Below are 16,600 nucleotides of genomic sequence, written 5' to 3'. Positions count from 1 at the left end.
TTAAAAAATGACACAATTCAAGGTTTGGGAATCAAAATGAAAAAATATTTGTTAAGTGTGTGGTTACCTGATAACTACAAATGTAGAATTTTGAAGTTTTTATTAGATCACTGGAATGTATCTTTGTGAATTCTAACTTCTTATTGTGGAAAATGTTCTTTGGTTTTGCAGCTTAAGTTATTTAAATTGAACCTTAGTACAGTACCTTTTACCCATTCACTCATGTTTCCATGTTTCTACTAGTCTTACGACTACTACTAGCTAATATTTCTGCAGTACTTACTACGTGCCAGGCACTGTGTTTACCTTATCATTCCTTTAATTTTCACAGTGGCCTTCGGTACGTAGTATGTGTACATCCCCATTTACAGGTGGGAGAAGTTGGCGCAGAGTGGGTGAAGTAACTGCCCAAGGTCACACAGTGTTGATTTGAATTCCAGCTGGGGGAATTCAGAGCCCACCTCTGAGTCATTAAACGCTCAATTGCTAGTCTTTGCATGGTCCTCTTCATGTAAAGACATCTTCAACTTATTAAACCAACACAGGGCTGTCCTATAACTTCCGTCAGACAAAGATCACCCACGCAAATTCCCATCGCCCAAAACAGTGCAAGCTGAGGGATGTCGGGGCAGCCCAGACACCCTCCCCTGGTGGAGAGTGGAAGCTGCCTCAGCTCCAGAGGGTATGAGGGAGTTTAAGGCACAAAGAAGAGTCATTTCTCTCCCTAACAGAAGGGCAGTGCCAAAGGTGGGAGGTCACGGCTCTCTGACATTGTGTGTCATCGTGAATCTTCCAGAGGAACTGGGAAGTTGCATAAAAAATTGAAAAAGATGTTTAGAAGTCTAGGTCCTAACACCCTTTGAGCTAATCCTTGTTTCCAAAATGATAGTTTTAACACTGTTATTTAAGAATTTATGAAATAAATAGCCCAGGTTGAATGTCTTCATCTTAGCCACTACTCAGCTTGAAATTTGTTTGCATGGCATTTTTCTTCTTGGAGTAAATATTATGTCTGAAAAACAAATGTGTGCCACAGCATTTTTTAATTAGAGATAGGCAGTTTTGTTCCTTTCTATGAGGCAACTTGAGTGTCCCCAAACGAGAATAATGGAAAAGGAAAAGCATCAAGTCCTCTACATCAGCAATCGTCATTGTGTGCTTAGGGTAAGAGAGTTGACTAGATGCTGACAAGTAGATGGACATTATGGGTTTAGCTGAGGAAGTATATTCAATCAATTTTTAGTATTGTTGCTTTTTATAAAGAGAGGCTATTTATTCCCCTTAGAGTTTTTGGCAGAGATGTAATGTCATGCCATATCTTGTCTGCTGAAAAATGCTTAGTAATTTTTGTCTTTGTATTTGCTGTACCTATAGGACAATAAATGTGAGTAGATTCGGTGGTTTGTTACCTGATTCTAAAAATGTAAATGTCATTTGGCATTTTGTTCTGTAGCCACAGCAAGAGGTTTTATTTTTGATGAATATATGGTATATTTAAAGTGAGTTCCAATAAATGGCCCCTCCTATTTCTCTTGCTGATTAGCTTTATTTAGAAAGACATTAAATCCTTTTAAAGGCCTGGACTTACATGGATTATTTCAAATCACAAAATTATATTCTATTATCTTTAATACAACTAAAACTTGCATGGGAATGGTAAGGGTAATTTTCAAAAAAGTTAGAAATACAGATTTATTACTTATGGGGCTACTCAGCAATCTGTATTTTTTAGTTTTATTTTTAAAAGACTGAATCCTTCAGAATTTCACAACAGCTAGACTGTGTGGGACCAATTATACACAGATTAAATTAAATTTTTATTTATGAATTTCCAATATCCAAATAGGTAACTTTGATGAGATAAAAAAAAGATAGGAAACAAAAATGTTCTACCAAAATCAAATTTTAGATATTCTTTTTTTTTGTAAACATCTTATGTTGGTTCAGCAATATTGTTCTTTGTACCCAAAAGATGCTCAGGTCATATTCATTAATATTCATGGATATGTCAATAGTTTTTTTCTATTTTTGTTGCTTCATAGGGTCATTTGATAGCATTTGCTTTTGTTCAGTCTTATTATTTTACCTTTCCCAAGCAAATGTCTTAAGCAAGCTGAGTTGAATCATTTGTCTTTTTTATATTGTTATTTGAAAACAAAAATACAGAAAATAATATAACACATGCTTTTCCCTCTTGCCTCCTACTTCTTCCCTCTGGTTTAAATTTTCTTCTTTCCAAAGTACGTCTATCACTCAGTCTTGTTTATTTAATATGCCTTAATTTCTTCCTCAATCATCAGTGATAGTTCAGCTGGGAATAGAATTCTAGTTTGACATTTATTCTCCTTCTAAACTTTTGATGATATATTTCACTATGTCGCCTCTGTCATTGCTATTGAAGAGCCTGTGGTTGATTTGTTATTTGTTTGTGGATTATTTACATTTTTTCCCTGTTTGCTTTTATGGTTTTTTCCCTTTGTAGTGTTTTGCAGTTTCACTAACACTGTGTTTGGATGTGAATTTATTTTTTCTTAAACCCTCATTCTTCTTTGTATTGACGGTTTATATCTTTCATCAGTTCTGGAAAATTCTTAGCCATTAATTATTTGAGTATTACCATTTCTCCACTTTACATCTGCTGTTTAAGGACCTTCTTGGCTATATTCCGTATCTTTTTACTATTCTTTTACTAGCTCTTTGTCTCTTGCTACTGCATTCTAAGTAATGTTCTGAGATCTGTCTTCAATTCATTAATGCTCTCTTAGGCTATGTCTAATCTGTTGTTTACTTTCCCACTGAGAATTATAATTTTGGTGACTGTAGTTTTCACATCTAGAAGTGCTATTTGGTTCTGTTTTAAAGTCTGTTGAGGTGAGGATTGTTAGGTGCATTTTGTTCCTTTCTTCAGTTTACAATTTTTATTTTATATCTTTGATCACCTTAAGCATACATTTTGTTGTATGTCCTCTTTTAGATTAGCCCCAGAGTTATCACTGACTGGAGCCAAATATTGTGTTAATTTCTAGGAGTTCCTGTACCTAGAAGGTGATATAAATGTAAACTCCAAACTCATGTAAGACTTGAGACTGTGGTTTCAAATTCTCAGGGACGATTTTGTTGTTACTGTTATTTTTACCTGGAACTGAAGTAGGGATCATGGGAATATCTTTTCATCTTCCTGTGCCTGTGGATAGATTTTTCCCTAGTTCATTGTTTTATTGTTTAGGACCAGACTTTATGTAGGTGTCTTTATTTCCAAAATCCCATCTCTCAAAATCACAACTTTGTTTTCTGTCCCCAAGTAGACAAAAAAAAGAGCCTCCAGGATAATGAGACCAATAGTCTTATCCCTGTGCAGCCACTATGTCACCTCATATCTTCCTGCTTTTCACTTCCTTTTTCCTTTCCTGTGAACTATTTCTGCATTTAAAGAAAGTCTTATATTACATTCAATATTTCCAAGTGTTTATAACATACGAGATTTGGGGTCATCGTAGTCCATTATCCTGCCAACGTCGTCTGTGGAATTCTTGGTTTGCTTTTCGTGCAGATAAGGCCTCATGGGAACTTTTGCCCTGTGAACCTCATGTGCAGGCAGAAGGTCCCACGGCGAGGTGGAGTGTCCCCAGAATGAATAAAAGGAAGAGTGAGGGAACTGTCACCGATTTTCTCTCTTTTAATCCTCTGATGAATTGTCCATAAACACAACCCTGTCCCTTCCATCCCCTTATTCAAAACCTTCATTTCACACCCTTTGACTCCTCGATTTGGCTACAACCTATCCCACTCCCCCCGTGCACCTTTATGAATCCATGTTTCAAGTCTATGCTTGCCTCCCACCATACACCTATGCATGCTGCTCCCTCTTCCTGGAATGCCACTCATCTCTTCATCCTGCCTATCTTCCAGTGCCCAACTAGAGTAGCTCAACATCTGAAAAGCTTTACTTCATTTCTTCCCCGCTGACTCCACACAGTTATGCAAATGTGAATATACACACCTGTAAATCTCTGCATTATCTGAACTACCATGTCATTCTCCCAAGCAAACTATAGGTGCCTCATTTTATTGCACCCCACCTTATTGCTCCTCACAGATAATGTGTTATTTAAAAATTGAGAGTCTGTGGCAACCCCCGTATCTAGCAAATCTGTCAGTGCCATTTTTCCAACAGCATTTGTTCACTTCATGTCTCTGTGTCGCATCTTGGTAATCGTCACAATATTTCAAAATTCTCATTATTATATTTGTACTGGTGATCTATGATGATTGGCGGTTAACAACTTGCTGAAAACTTAGGTGGTGGTTAGCACACTGAATAGTATAGTATTTCTTCAACTTTAAAAGAATCTGTGCCTTATATCAGTCTGTAAATACTTACAGGTAATAATTGTGTCTGATTCATCACACACACACACACCATATCCCCCTGTCAAGGACTCTGCTTTATATACTGTAGACAGTAAACATTTTTTGAATAGGTGAGTATATGAATGAATGAATGAATACATGGATGACTGGATGAAAAAATATTAATCTAATAGCTTAAAAGGAACATCCTTGTATGAATCTGTGTGCTTCTGAGGGTCATCTTCCAACCTCTAAACTGATAATAAAGGATTTTCTTCTGTTCTTTTTACTCCTCAGCAGATGAATGAATGCCCCACAGTCTGCTGAGTGCAAAAATACTCTCAGCCTTCTGCCTTGGGGCACCTAAGATACCTCATTATTCATCGGTGTTACCACCTGCTCCCCACTTCACCCTAGCAATATGGGAAGAGGAGAGTCAGGCTGATCTTAGTAGTTGGACTAATAGATTATCTCTGAGTCTCTCCATTTATATAGCATCCGTCACTGTAGTCACAGACAGTTACCTTCTCAATAAACTATTTCAAAAACAAGACTCTGCAGCTTTTCAAAATGCAAGAGCTCCCATAATCTTGATTTTGTAGATTTAATGGACAAGGCAAGATAAAGCTAAAGACAAAACAAATTCTAATTCATCCTGATCTGCATTTGAATCCTGATTGATTACCTCTTTAGTGCTGTATGACTTTGGGTCAGTCATCTCCCTTTTTCTCATTTGCAAAATCAGAGTAACAGAACCTAGCTCTGAGAGTGGCTGAGAAGACGAGAGGTAGTATGTGGAGCTCCTGATGGAACCTCAGCCCCTCCCAAGGGCTCAGTCATCATCATTCCCATCACCACTGAGGAACTGGTACCAACCAGCCAAATCCTCCGGTGGACTTCTTGGGAAGGCAGCCTGGAGCTTCCTCTCTTTGTGTTTGTTAAAAAGGAGTGGCGGCTTCAGCAGGGTGGTTGGGTGCCTGTCGTGGCCAGTCACTGTTACTGTCAGATGGTGCCCTGCACCCTGACATGGCAATGAGAGAGGCACAGCCAAAGCTGGTTTAAGCAGGCCCGGTCTGGATCTTTTAGGGACTTGTGCCCTGGGCGGTAACAGAGGCAAACAAAGACACGTGAGAAGATAGCACCCCTCTATCTCACTGTTCCTCCAGCAAAGTACTTGAGGCTTACCTGGGTATGAATTGTGAGGACCTAAGAATGAAACCGGACATTTGAAGTGAGTCTACATAGAAAAGTTTTCATACGTTTCTAAGAGGAAATTTCAAAGATTCTTAAAGGCAGATGTATCAGAGACGAGGAGGAACATGGTCATGTCAGGTCACGCTGGGAAGCCAGTGGCTTCCAGAATGTGAAAGACTGGATTATTCAACTAAGTAAAGCAAGTCCAGAAAATTTCAAGAATTTTTTTTCCACTCGTATGTTTACATTTATTGAAAACCTCAGAGGGAGAAATATCTAAGCTTCTTAGTTAGTCATCAAATCAAAACTGATTTTTCCCCTGTTTTATTGAAATATAATTGATGTATAACATTCTCTTAGTTTTAGATGTACAACATCATGATTTGATATATGTATATGTGGCAAAATGATCACTACAGTAAGTCTAATTAAAATCCATCACCTCACATAGTTACCTATTTTTTTCTGGCAATGAGAACTTTTAAGATTTACTCTTAGCCACTTAAAAATACACAATACAATATTGCCATATTGTACATAGTCACCACACTGTACACCCCCAGGACTTATATTTGTTTTGTAACTGGAAATTTATACCTTAAAGAATGTTCAGCCACACCTCTCAAGCGGCCTCTTTTGTCCACTGTCCTTCCTGTAGTTTGACCAATACTCAAAAAACTTGGTTTTCCATCATAACCCAGCCACTAGCCTGTGCTCCTAATAGTCACTTAAATGTGATCCATCACTGTTTCTCTCCTATGAAATGATATGATAACAAGCCCAGTTTTAGCTCTATCATATATAACAAATGAAATATAAGCACGAACTCCCTGCATGTCTGGGTGTATAAGTCATGCCAGGGGGAATCCACCCTGGTTGAAGCCCCCATTGCCCTTCCAGAAGCTTCGGTAGAAGCTAAATGAGATATTGGGCCAAGGGTTTCTTCCGGATCTACAGTCTATCAGCATAAAATGTCCACAGGAAGAAGAAATTCTAACTTGCCTGACTAAGGCTTACTCAGAAAGCCAGTCATTTATTTTCCACTTTGGTTGAAATGTGAAAAAAAGGAAAAGATCTGTATAACTTGAAAAGGAGGGAGGGAGCACACCCAGCTCTCATCTTACCCTTTAGCAGAGCCAACACTGAGTAACAGAGCAGGCTTGCCTTCCTGCAGTGCTCTGGTAATTTAAAACACTTTTATGACGAAAGGAGATGTGAAAACGGGAAGGTTTTATTATTGGCGTTGCTTGAGCCTTGAAAACCTCTGCTTACAAAATAGTTCATAGACAAGATACAGGCAGAATCTTTCAGATATTACCCCTGTGTTGAGCTCAGAGCATAAGCATGATAAACACTTATTCATAATATTCATAAAGATGCTAACTGCGTTACGCCAGGATAGGGACTTAACAGTAACATAACGTGATCTAGCTGGTTTGCTAATATAAAAGAAACAGTTAAAGGAATTTCTGTTTCAATAGAAGACTGAAAATAAACCGTAGGTAACACAAAACATTTTCTTGGTGTGCAAGCCTTTGAAGAGCTGAGGCTCCCAGCCTTGCCCTGCACCATGAATCTGTAATGAAACAGGCCATGCCTTAAGACCAAGCCTATGTGCACATCAGTCGTGGCCAGCTAGTGCAAACACTGAGAAGGCCAGGCAATCAGCTAGTGACAGCATTCCTGCACACTAATGTTGTCGTAGGTTCAGGCAGTGATGTCTGTTGACAAACCCTTGTTCCTTGGCCCCGTGTCACAGACTTCCAGCTGCTCGTGGGTGCTGAGGCCAGTTAACCCAGGGATGGCAGTTAACCCAGAAGCTGAGCAGGGCACGGCGCTATGAAAATGACACCGTGCCCCCCCCCAACCCCAAACTATATCTGATGATTTGTTCTAGTACTTTGAATGGATTCGGTTGTGGCTGTAAGGAAGCAAGGCCTTTAGCAAGTGAAGTACAAACCCCAGCTGCCTCTTACGGTTTTTATTTTAGACCGGATGTAGTGAGAGGGAACAGATCAGGGTTAGGATACCGTCTATATGTGGTTTGTTTGTGGTGGGTTTTTGCTTTTTTGCCTCTGGTCCATCCAGAGATTGAACTTTCAATCATAGTTCCGTGTTTCACTTTTTTAGATATCCTGAATTGTCTACAGACTTCTAGGTATCAGAAACATCAGGTCCTCTAATCAGGAAACTTTTTAGTAGTTAGGGATTTTGTAAGTTAGGAAATCCTGCTCTTCTAAACAAGGGACAGAATTATTGTCTCTCATTAAATTTGGATCTTCCTGTAGTGGATCTTCATAAAACCTTTCCTAATTAGTCAAGCTTGTAGCCTAATAGCCATTCACTAACCTCAGCCATGCGGTGTTTCATAATAATAGTTGACGTGCCCATATTTGCCAGTTGGTGATTTTTCTGCACTGTTCTATATTCTGGTTTTCCTACACTAAATGCTAACTGAATATTACATGTCTGTTGAGTAAATGAATAGCAGAAACACCAGCTTTAATGTCTGTCTGCTCTGTGGGTTCAAGTCAGCTTCCCAGGACAACCAGCTAGGTGTTCTTAGGCAAACTCCTGTTTAAATGGAGGCTCTTCTTGGTTCAATCAACAAACCTAGTAAGGAAAATATAAAGAGAATAAAAATAACTTCTAGATTTAGCTCCCTATGAGTGTAGTGATAGATTTAAAGTAATGCTGTCCTGAAAAGAGAGTAAGAAAAAGTTCTGGTCAGATGGGGAATATTTATATGATACTTGACAAAATACTGGCTTATTTTCCAAACTATAAATAGATAAATAACTTTTAAAATAGCTATTCCTTAGCAAGGCAGCTCAGCTTGGCACCCCTTACTCAGTCTATAAAGGCATTCACCAGAAATCTGAAAACTCACCCTAACCCAAAAACAAAATAGAATTAATAGCTAAAACCGGAGATAATTGTTAAAAGGTTTCATTTAGCTGCAGAATGAGGTGGCCTTCCAGATGAGCTTACAGACTTACTTTTTTCTGTATACTTCAACTTGAAGGTTCTTTCCCTTATTTTAAATAGTCCTGGAATCATATAGATGAAAAGAATTTTCTTTGTGGCTGTTAAATGGGAATTTTTCAGCTCTAAAATGAAATTTAATGCACCATGATAGAAAAAGTTCAATTGAACCTTCTAGTAAATAACCATATGAAAAGTATCATGAAGTAATAAAAATAATTGAGGGGCTTTTTACTTCAAATTAATAGTATCCAATTCATCCATGGGTATGGCCATCATTTTTACGTCCAGTGACTTTAAGAGAAGATTATCGCAGTTTCTTCCTCTTGAGAATGTAAACCCAGAGCAGATTATTCCTCAAGTTATTTCTGTCTAGTTCTTTCTGATTAGATGTTTATTTTTACTATTTATAGAGGCATCATGTTTAACACAAATAAAAGATTGTTTGAAAACATATCATATTTTAAAGTGACAGAAAATGCAGTAACAGTAAGTTCAGTAATATGACATGGTAATAAGCATGGAAAGTCTATTCCTATGATCACTAGGATATAATATTGCTATGTTTCCACACACAGCATTTTGCATTTTCACATTCCTGAAAGTCACTGATGCAATTTTAGGCAGCAGCAGTCTACTGTAGCATCATAGTAAGTTTAACAGATTATGTTAACAATGATATGTTTTATTAAGTATTTTTGTTTATCATTTATACCTATAGCTATATGTATAGATATATAGATATCTGTTCTCTCTGACTTAAGTGTGTTTTTGAAAATACAGTATTCCACTTGATGGCATTTCCTAATGCCCTTGGGGATTTCTACTCAATTCATAAGTTGTAATCATGTAAGTTGGGGGGAGGTGGGGCTAGAATGTTCTAGAAGGATTTTCTAAGATGATTCAGTAACTATGTCCAAGAATCAAAGGCAACAAAAAGAAAGTTAGGTACTATAATCTACAAATATTTTTGATTGCCCTCAAGTGCATTGCTTTTTTATTGTGATACATTCACACACCATAAAATTCATCCTTATAAAGTGTGCAGTTTAAAGGGAATTCACAAAGTTGTGCAACTGTCACTGCGGTCTAATTCCAGAACATTGCCTTTTAACAACTCTTTAAAAGATAGAGTAGGTAAGTAAATTTGGATATACTTATTTTTCTGTTCTTTACCCCCTACAGTTTTCCTTTTATCTAGCTAGAAAAGCCAAACCTTTTTTTCTTAATTAAAATAATTGGATCATTTAAGTTTTAACTTAGAAGCTTTATTTGGCTGCGTGGATCTGGTATGTAATGAATGCTGCCTAATGGTGATTATGAAGAAGATGCTGCCTATGGAATTGTCTCTTCTATGTCATGTAGAAAACAAAAATTCAAGATATTTATGGACTGTAGAACTTCAGCAGAATAAAAATGTGTGCTAGCCAAATCCCAACTCAGGAATGGCAGCCTCCATCCCCTTCACCTGGGATTCTAGCTGCTGGTTCAGAGGATGGCGCCATGTGACCGAATCTCTCCTGCAAGGAGACCTCCCTGCAGCACTGAGTCACGTGGTCTTTACTCTCCAGAGTTAGCTTCTGACCTTCAGTAACCCCTGAGAAGCATTCGGCTGGAAGGGCTTGTAGAAAGTGTGTACCACCCATTCCTTCCCACCTAACTAATGCTCCATACACATCCAATTAGCCAGTACAGAAATTCCAATTCCAGAGATTCCTAGCAAGTCCGTTGGGATCAGTGTCTGACTCCACAGATTATCAGCTCTATGGCTTCATCCCTACCCACTTGCCCAAGAGCTTCTGGGATTCCCAGTGGAAGACAACATGCTGTGAGCTTCTCAAAGGCAAAAGCTGCCATGCTTATGCTCAGGATGGCCTGCCTGGGGCAATAGAGAATAGGAAGTAGGCAGCGACTCCCTGTCCCTAAAACTGGTCATTACTATCAGAATTGTCTCCCTTCCTCCCTGCGGTCTCCAAGAAAATAAAATGCCTTTCGAATAGATCAAGGAGTCTTCTCAGTCATTCAGTGAAAAGTTTTATCTTAAATCACATTATTAAAGGATAATTTATATTCAATGAACTGCAGGAATTTTAAATCTACATTTTGGTGAATTTTGACAAATTTGTACACGTGTGTCAGTACCACCACAGTCCATGAACAGAACATTGCCATCATCTCCAGGAGCCCCAGTGGCCCTGTGCAGATAGCCCTGCACCGCACACCCCCACAAGCATTGATCTATGTGTAGATTAATTCCCATGTTCTGGAATTTCATGTAAATGGAAGCCATACAATATGTGCTCTTTTGCATCTATAGTTGACACTTCAGCAATGCTGGTTTGAACTGTGTGTCCACTTACACAGATTTTTTTCAGTAAATATATTATTGAATATATTTTTGGAGACTTGTGACAATTTGAAAAAGCATTTTTTCTTTAGTGTACTTTAAGAATACATTTCTTTAAGAATACAGTGTATAATACATGTAACATACAAAATATATGTTAATCAACTATGTTATCAGTAAGGATTCTGGTCAGTGGTAGGCTATTAGTAGCTACATTCTGGGGTTGTCAGAAGTTACACATGGGTTTTCAACTATAAGGGGGTCAGTGTGCCTAATCCCCAGATTGTCGAAGAGTCAATTGTAGTTTGTTATTCATCAAAATGTATTTGAGGTATATCCATTTTTTATTGTTTGTCAGTAATTGATTCATCTTTATTGCTGAGTAGAATTCCATTCATGTATGTATGTACCACATTGTGTTTACTTAGTCACCTTTTGATGGACATTTGGGTTAATAAGTAGTTTTTGAGTATAGTTTTAACCAAAACAAGTCTGATTTCCACAGATCATACTAACAATTATAATAATGTACATTTTACAAGATATTTCTGACAGTAGCTTATAGATAGATAGGAGGTAGACAGAATTTTCCAACTTCCCAATGCAAGTAATTATACAGGAGGCTATGGCTTTATACAAAGAGGAATAAGACAGACTTGAACAGTAACTTTTTTTTTTGTTTACCTGTCACACACTAATTTTCACCTTAACCCAAGATGGTCGGTATAATAATAAAAGTTCAGTTTATATAGTGCCTACTGAGGGGCAGGCGCTCTTCTGAATAACTTGAGTAATATTAATTCACCTAATCTTCACATCAACATCCTGAGGTAGGTACTGTCACTACCCCCACTTCACGTCCAAGCAAACTAAGATGTAGAGGCTAAACAACTGAAAAGTCACACAGGAAGTGGTGAGCTGGCATTCAGGGTGGACCCTCTATCTCTGGGCTCTTTGCTCTGAACCCTAACCCTGTGGCCTCCTTAACTTTCAGTCAGAGAAGCTAAACGTGAGAGATTCAGTAAAATTTACAAAGGTGATACAATGCCCCCATGCAAATCCTGGTTTGACTGATTCCAAAGTCCAAGCTCCTGTCTACTTGGGAAATGATGTGTACCTGAAAAGCTAGGATGACAATGGTTAGGTACACAAGAACTAGAGAATACTGAAAGAACTAGAGAGGAGTGAACTAGCTGTCATTTTCTGTAGGCGTGATCAGAGAAAGCGTGATGGAGTAAATGACCCTGGAAGGACAAAGAAGATTTTTTGATGAAAGGTGGTTTGACTGCGTCTGAGAAGGGTGGAGTGTGTGTGCGTCTGTGTCTGTGTTATGCCAGAAAAATCAGAACATGATTAATTTCAAGTCCCCAGGGACAGTCCTGGGGAATATAAACATTTATATTATATACATATATAAAACGCCAGCATATATGTATGCTGTGAGGGTGTCAGGAGGAGAAAAGCTGGGGGAATGGGATGATTCCAGTGAGGATGCGAGTCATCAAGAGTGTCTTACTGCAGCTGGAAGATCCACAAAGAAGCATACTAAAAAATGGCCACCAGATCTGTCATTTGCAAAGTGTCTGGGGCTTTTATAACTTCTGTAACAGAAAAGGCCGATTTCAGGTGGTTGAAAGAATGGGGAGAAAGGGAAGACAGGGACTATAGTGTAGACCAATCTCTGAAGAACTGAAGATGAGAAGGAGGTAGGAAGACAACTAGCCCGAGGTGGGTGTGTGGGCCGGCAGGCACGGAGACGGAAAGGTCCAAGCGTATTGACAGCTGAGAGGAAGAGCCGGTGTGGGGCGGGACCTGAGGTTTGGGGCAGTGAGGAGCTGGTTGGAGGAGCGAGTTCCCTCGGGGTGGAGGGAACGGTCCCCCCACAAGTCCTGAGTGTCTGTGTGACGGGTGTGCACACACAGTTAGTGGAGTACACTGGGACGAAAAAAATCGAAAATACCAACAAAATAGAATGTAACCCAGAAACAGAGGAATGAATGCGGTTATCTTACATTTCTTGGTAACTGCTATCATTTCAAGAAAAAATGCCTGTGGGAGCTGCTCTTTTTGTTCAGTGAAAATGAAGATTAACTTGGTAGCTGAATTTAATTGAAGTTTCCCCTGCACTGTTCACATAATGGATTTGTCCTTAGGACTGTAGGGTTTAGCAGAGAAATGTGCAAAGCCAGCTACAAATAAGGACAGATTCTCCCAAGGGTGTTTAGATTTTGTTTTAAGAGTGCCAAAGCGTTCTTCCAGGTTTGAACCCGTCTTCGTATTTCAGGTCACAGGGTGCTGCATCACATCTTGCTTGCTTGCACCTTTCAGTGATTCGAGGTCTTCTCTGAATCATTCCCTGAATCTGGGAATTCTTTTTTCCCAGTGTTTTGGGGGAATATCAGCAAGTATTGTTTTGTCTAAATACGTTTATTTTAGTAACTGAATAGAACTAAAGGAAAACGCTTTCTGGCCGCTTCTGCAAGCACCGTCTCCCACAGGTGCCCAAGGGTGTCAGCCTGTGGTCCTTAGTCGTTACCAGAATCCACGTCAGGTGCCTGTCCTTGCCCCATGTGCGCGCAGCTCTGGGTGAGGGGCCGTGGTGGCATCTCAGGCAGGCCTGCAGCTCTGTGCCCTGAAGTGTGCTGTCCTCACGCGAGGGCGGCCGCTGCTCAGCCTCCTGGGGTCCTGGTGAAGGACACACCCCTGCTGTGGCCGCTCAGTTCTGACATTTTTCTGCTGGCTACTCGGACCACACAGGAGTATTATAAAATTTCACTGCTGATGGGATCAAAGCCCTGAATCATAAGCATGTCCTTATAATAAAAAACACACCGTGGTTTCAACTTCAGAAGTTTTGTGGTTTTTTTATTTTAAAGCTTGGTTGTTTTTATAGCATCCCACCATTAAATTAAAAGGTTTCCTCTAAATTACGTATTAAGAATTAAAGTCATTGTTTTTCTTTTTACAAGAGAAGCGTAATTACTCTTTATAATGTTTTTTTTTTTTTTTTTGCTATTTTCTGTAATACTGCTTTCTAGTCACATTTAACAGCCGAAATTAAAGCTTTAATTATTGTTAGGAGTGTGCCTTGCTTGCCTCAGGAAAATGGGTGGAACTTAGTTTTAGGTCTTGAACATTATGAAAGAGGTTACACATTTTAATCTTCCCTAATTCCAAAAATACTGGTGTTAAAAGGAATTTTAATAATAGCAATGACTATCAGTTATTGAGTATGCTATGCCATTCATCTTTCAGTTCTCTGAGGTAGGTTGGTATTATTTATCCTTTACCTTAGAGTTAACTGAAGCTTAGAGAGATTAAGTAAGATTCATTGTAAATAAGGGACCTAGGATTCAAACTCGAGTCTCTCAATTTCCAAAGCTCATGCACTGAACAACTATATCCAACTGTCATAATTGAAAGACAATAAAATAGCATCTTAAGCAAGGTTAGTGACATATTTAAGAGATTAAATCTCATATGAACTCTAGTGCCATTGCTGTGCATTGAAATATCACCGAGGGCAATAGTAATTTGGATCTTTCCAGATTAGTGGTGTCCTGCCTATGTGGGGCACACTGGGAATTCCTTGAGGCCACTAAAAGTTCAGAAGCAGACAATGATTTACTAAATAGGCCCCTTGTCATCTTGCTATGCTGATGGACAGTGACTGTGGTGGGGTGTGTATGGGGTGGACTCAATAATATGGGTGAAACCTTCATAAGATTGTATGTCAATGATACCTTAATAAAAAGAAATGAATAAATAGGTCCCTTGCATCACACAGATAAAACACCTTCAAGCCATAAGCCTCTCTAGGCTTGTCCAACTGCCTATGTCCTGGCGTGTGGGGCCATTTTTGCTTTTACAGGCTACAGAGAAGTCCAGTGTGAAATCAAGACTCTCAAGTGAAAATGTAGCTGGTATGTGCTGAGATTTATTTGAAAATTGAGGTAGAAGTCGGTGGCCTTCCTTTGCCCTCTTTAAGTATGGACAAAGAGCTTCTAGAGTTTATGTTTTCTTAAGGGAGGGTGGGAGAGGGCGGAAGCAGTGGGAAGGCACAAAGGGGGAGCTTTCTCTTTTGCCCTGGAAGTAGTTGGAAGCCCTGGGGGAGTCTTCCCTCAAGAAGCACCGTCTCGGATGGGTCGGGACAGCAGTGCTCTTGATTCAAGGGGGAGCAAACTCCGAGAGAAGCCCACAGCACAGACAGAGGCGGCTTCTCGCTCCCCATGCAGCGGGGGAGATGTTGGCTACCCACATCCTCTCTGTAATGGGCACACGTGGAGAGCGGGTCCCTGCCGCAGCTCCTCTAGGAGAAGACAGGAAGATGCCTGGGTGCTGCTAAAGTACGTTGTAAGTGGCTTGTACCATCTTGAAAGGTAGGACATTGGAAAAAGTATTTTAAATGATGACAGAATAATGCATCCTGTTCCCCTGTTTTTAGTTTTTGTGTTTGTGGAAAATTCCAAACATCTAGTGAAGTAGACAGATGGTAAAATGAACCCTATTTTCAACAGTTATCAACTTGTGGCAAACTTATTACCCACTCTCTGCATCTCTTCCCAGTGTTATTAGAAGCAAATTCTAGAAACATTTCATCTCGAAGCATGTCAGCGTGTATCTCTGAAAGGCAGATTCTCTTTTAAACAAAGCTGCAATACCATTACCACACCAAAAATCAACAGTAATCCTAGGACGTCATCAAATATCCAGTAAATGTTCAAATTGCCAATTGTCTCACGAAGGAACGACGTTTCTTTTAACAGATTGAGTCCATATCAGGAGAAGATCCCAACATTGTAACAATGGTTTTAAAAAATCAGTAGGATGCCCCTGCATTTCTCCCCCACGCCCCCTGCAGCTCATTCTTTGAAGAAACGTCTTCTTTCCTTCTAAGTCTCCTGTCTCGACTTGGCTGATTGCATCCCTGTGACACAGTGTAATTTATTTCTCTGACTCCTTTTGAACCCTGCATTCCCTAAGAATTAGGTATTACATCTAAAGGCTTGGTCAGATTCAGGATTTGATTTTTTTTTTCTCCTTTTGTCAAGACAACTTCATAGAGTGTGCTTTTATTGGAAGGGTTTTGATATCTTTATTGTGCTGTCAGCAGCCATTGATGTTCAAGGCCAAGGCCCCAGTGTTTTTAACTTCCATCTCTGCTCACTGACGCCCAGTGGGCGGGGCCTTCTGGAGGGCGCCAAGTCACAGACCACGAAGAATTTTCAGGGATCCATGACCTCAAAGTGATTTTTTTTTCATTTTTCATATGATTTTTAAAGAGGAAACATCATTCAACTCAGTTAATGGACCTTCAATAAATTAGTCTAATTGTATTGAGATAGAGAATAAGGACACATTTTCTTAAAAATAGAAAAGTGCACTGTTCTTACTGGTGAATGAGCCCATTATTTTCACCCTCCTCTGTTATTTCTATTTCTCCTTGGTCTTTAAATAACAATGGGCATTTGTTATTTGATGTATTGTTCATCAAACAATAGGTATTAATTTCACTTTACTACTTGTTTAATGTTCTTGGAGAGCCGGGAAGTCTTGAGTGTGCAGACCTTGGACTCACAGACATGGGGTTCCACACAGCTGGTCTCTTCCAGGAGCACCTCAAGCCGAGCCACACCTCTGCTGTCCTCTCTTCTCCAGCGGGGTGTGGGGGGCCTGACTGGTCTCTGCCCTGTGTTCAGCGGGCTCTCTTCCCGGCTGGAGCAA

The 16,600-nt window shown here is 39.5% G+C and overlaps 1 protein-coding gene across 7 annotated transcripts in view; it reads left to right on the top strand.

Moving 5' to 3' along the window:
* The window catches only part of FRY (FRY microtubule binding protein), a 387,367-nt gene that overhangs the window by 205,133 nt on the left and 165,634 nt on the right, over positions 1 to 16,600 (top strand). The window lies entirely within an intron of this gene.

This window comes from Manis pentadactyla, chromosome 2 (assembly GCF_030020395.1).
Source record: "Manis pentadactyla isolate mManPen7 chromosome 2, mManPen7.hap1, whole genome shotgun sequence".
NCBI lineage: Eukaryota > Metazoa > Chordata > Mammalia > Pholidota > Manidae > Manis > Manis pentadactyla.
This window is presented reverse-complemented; position numbering and strand designations above follow the sequence as displayed.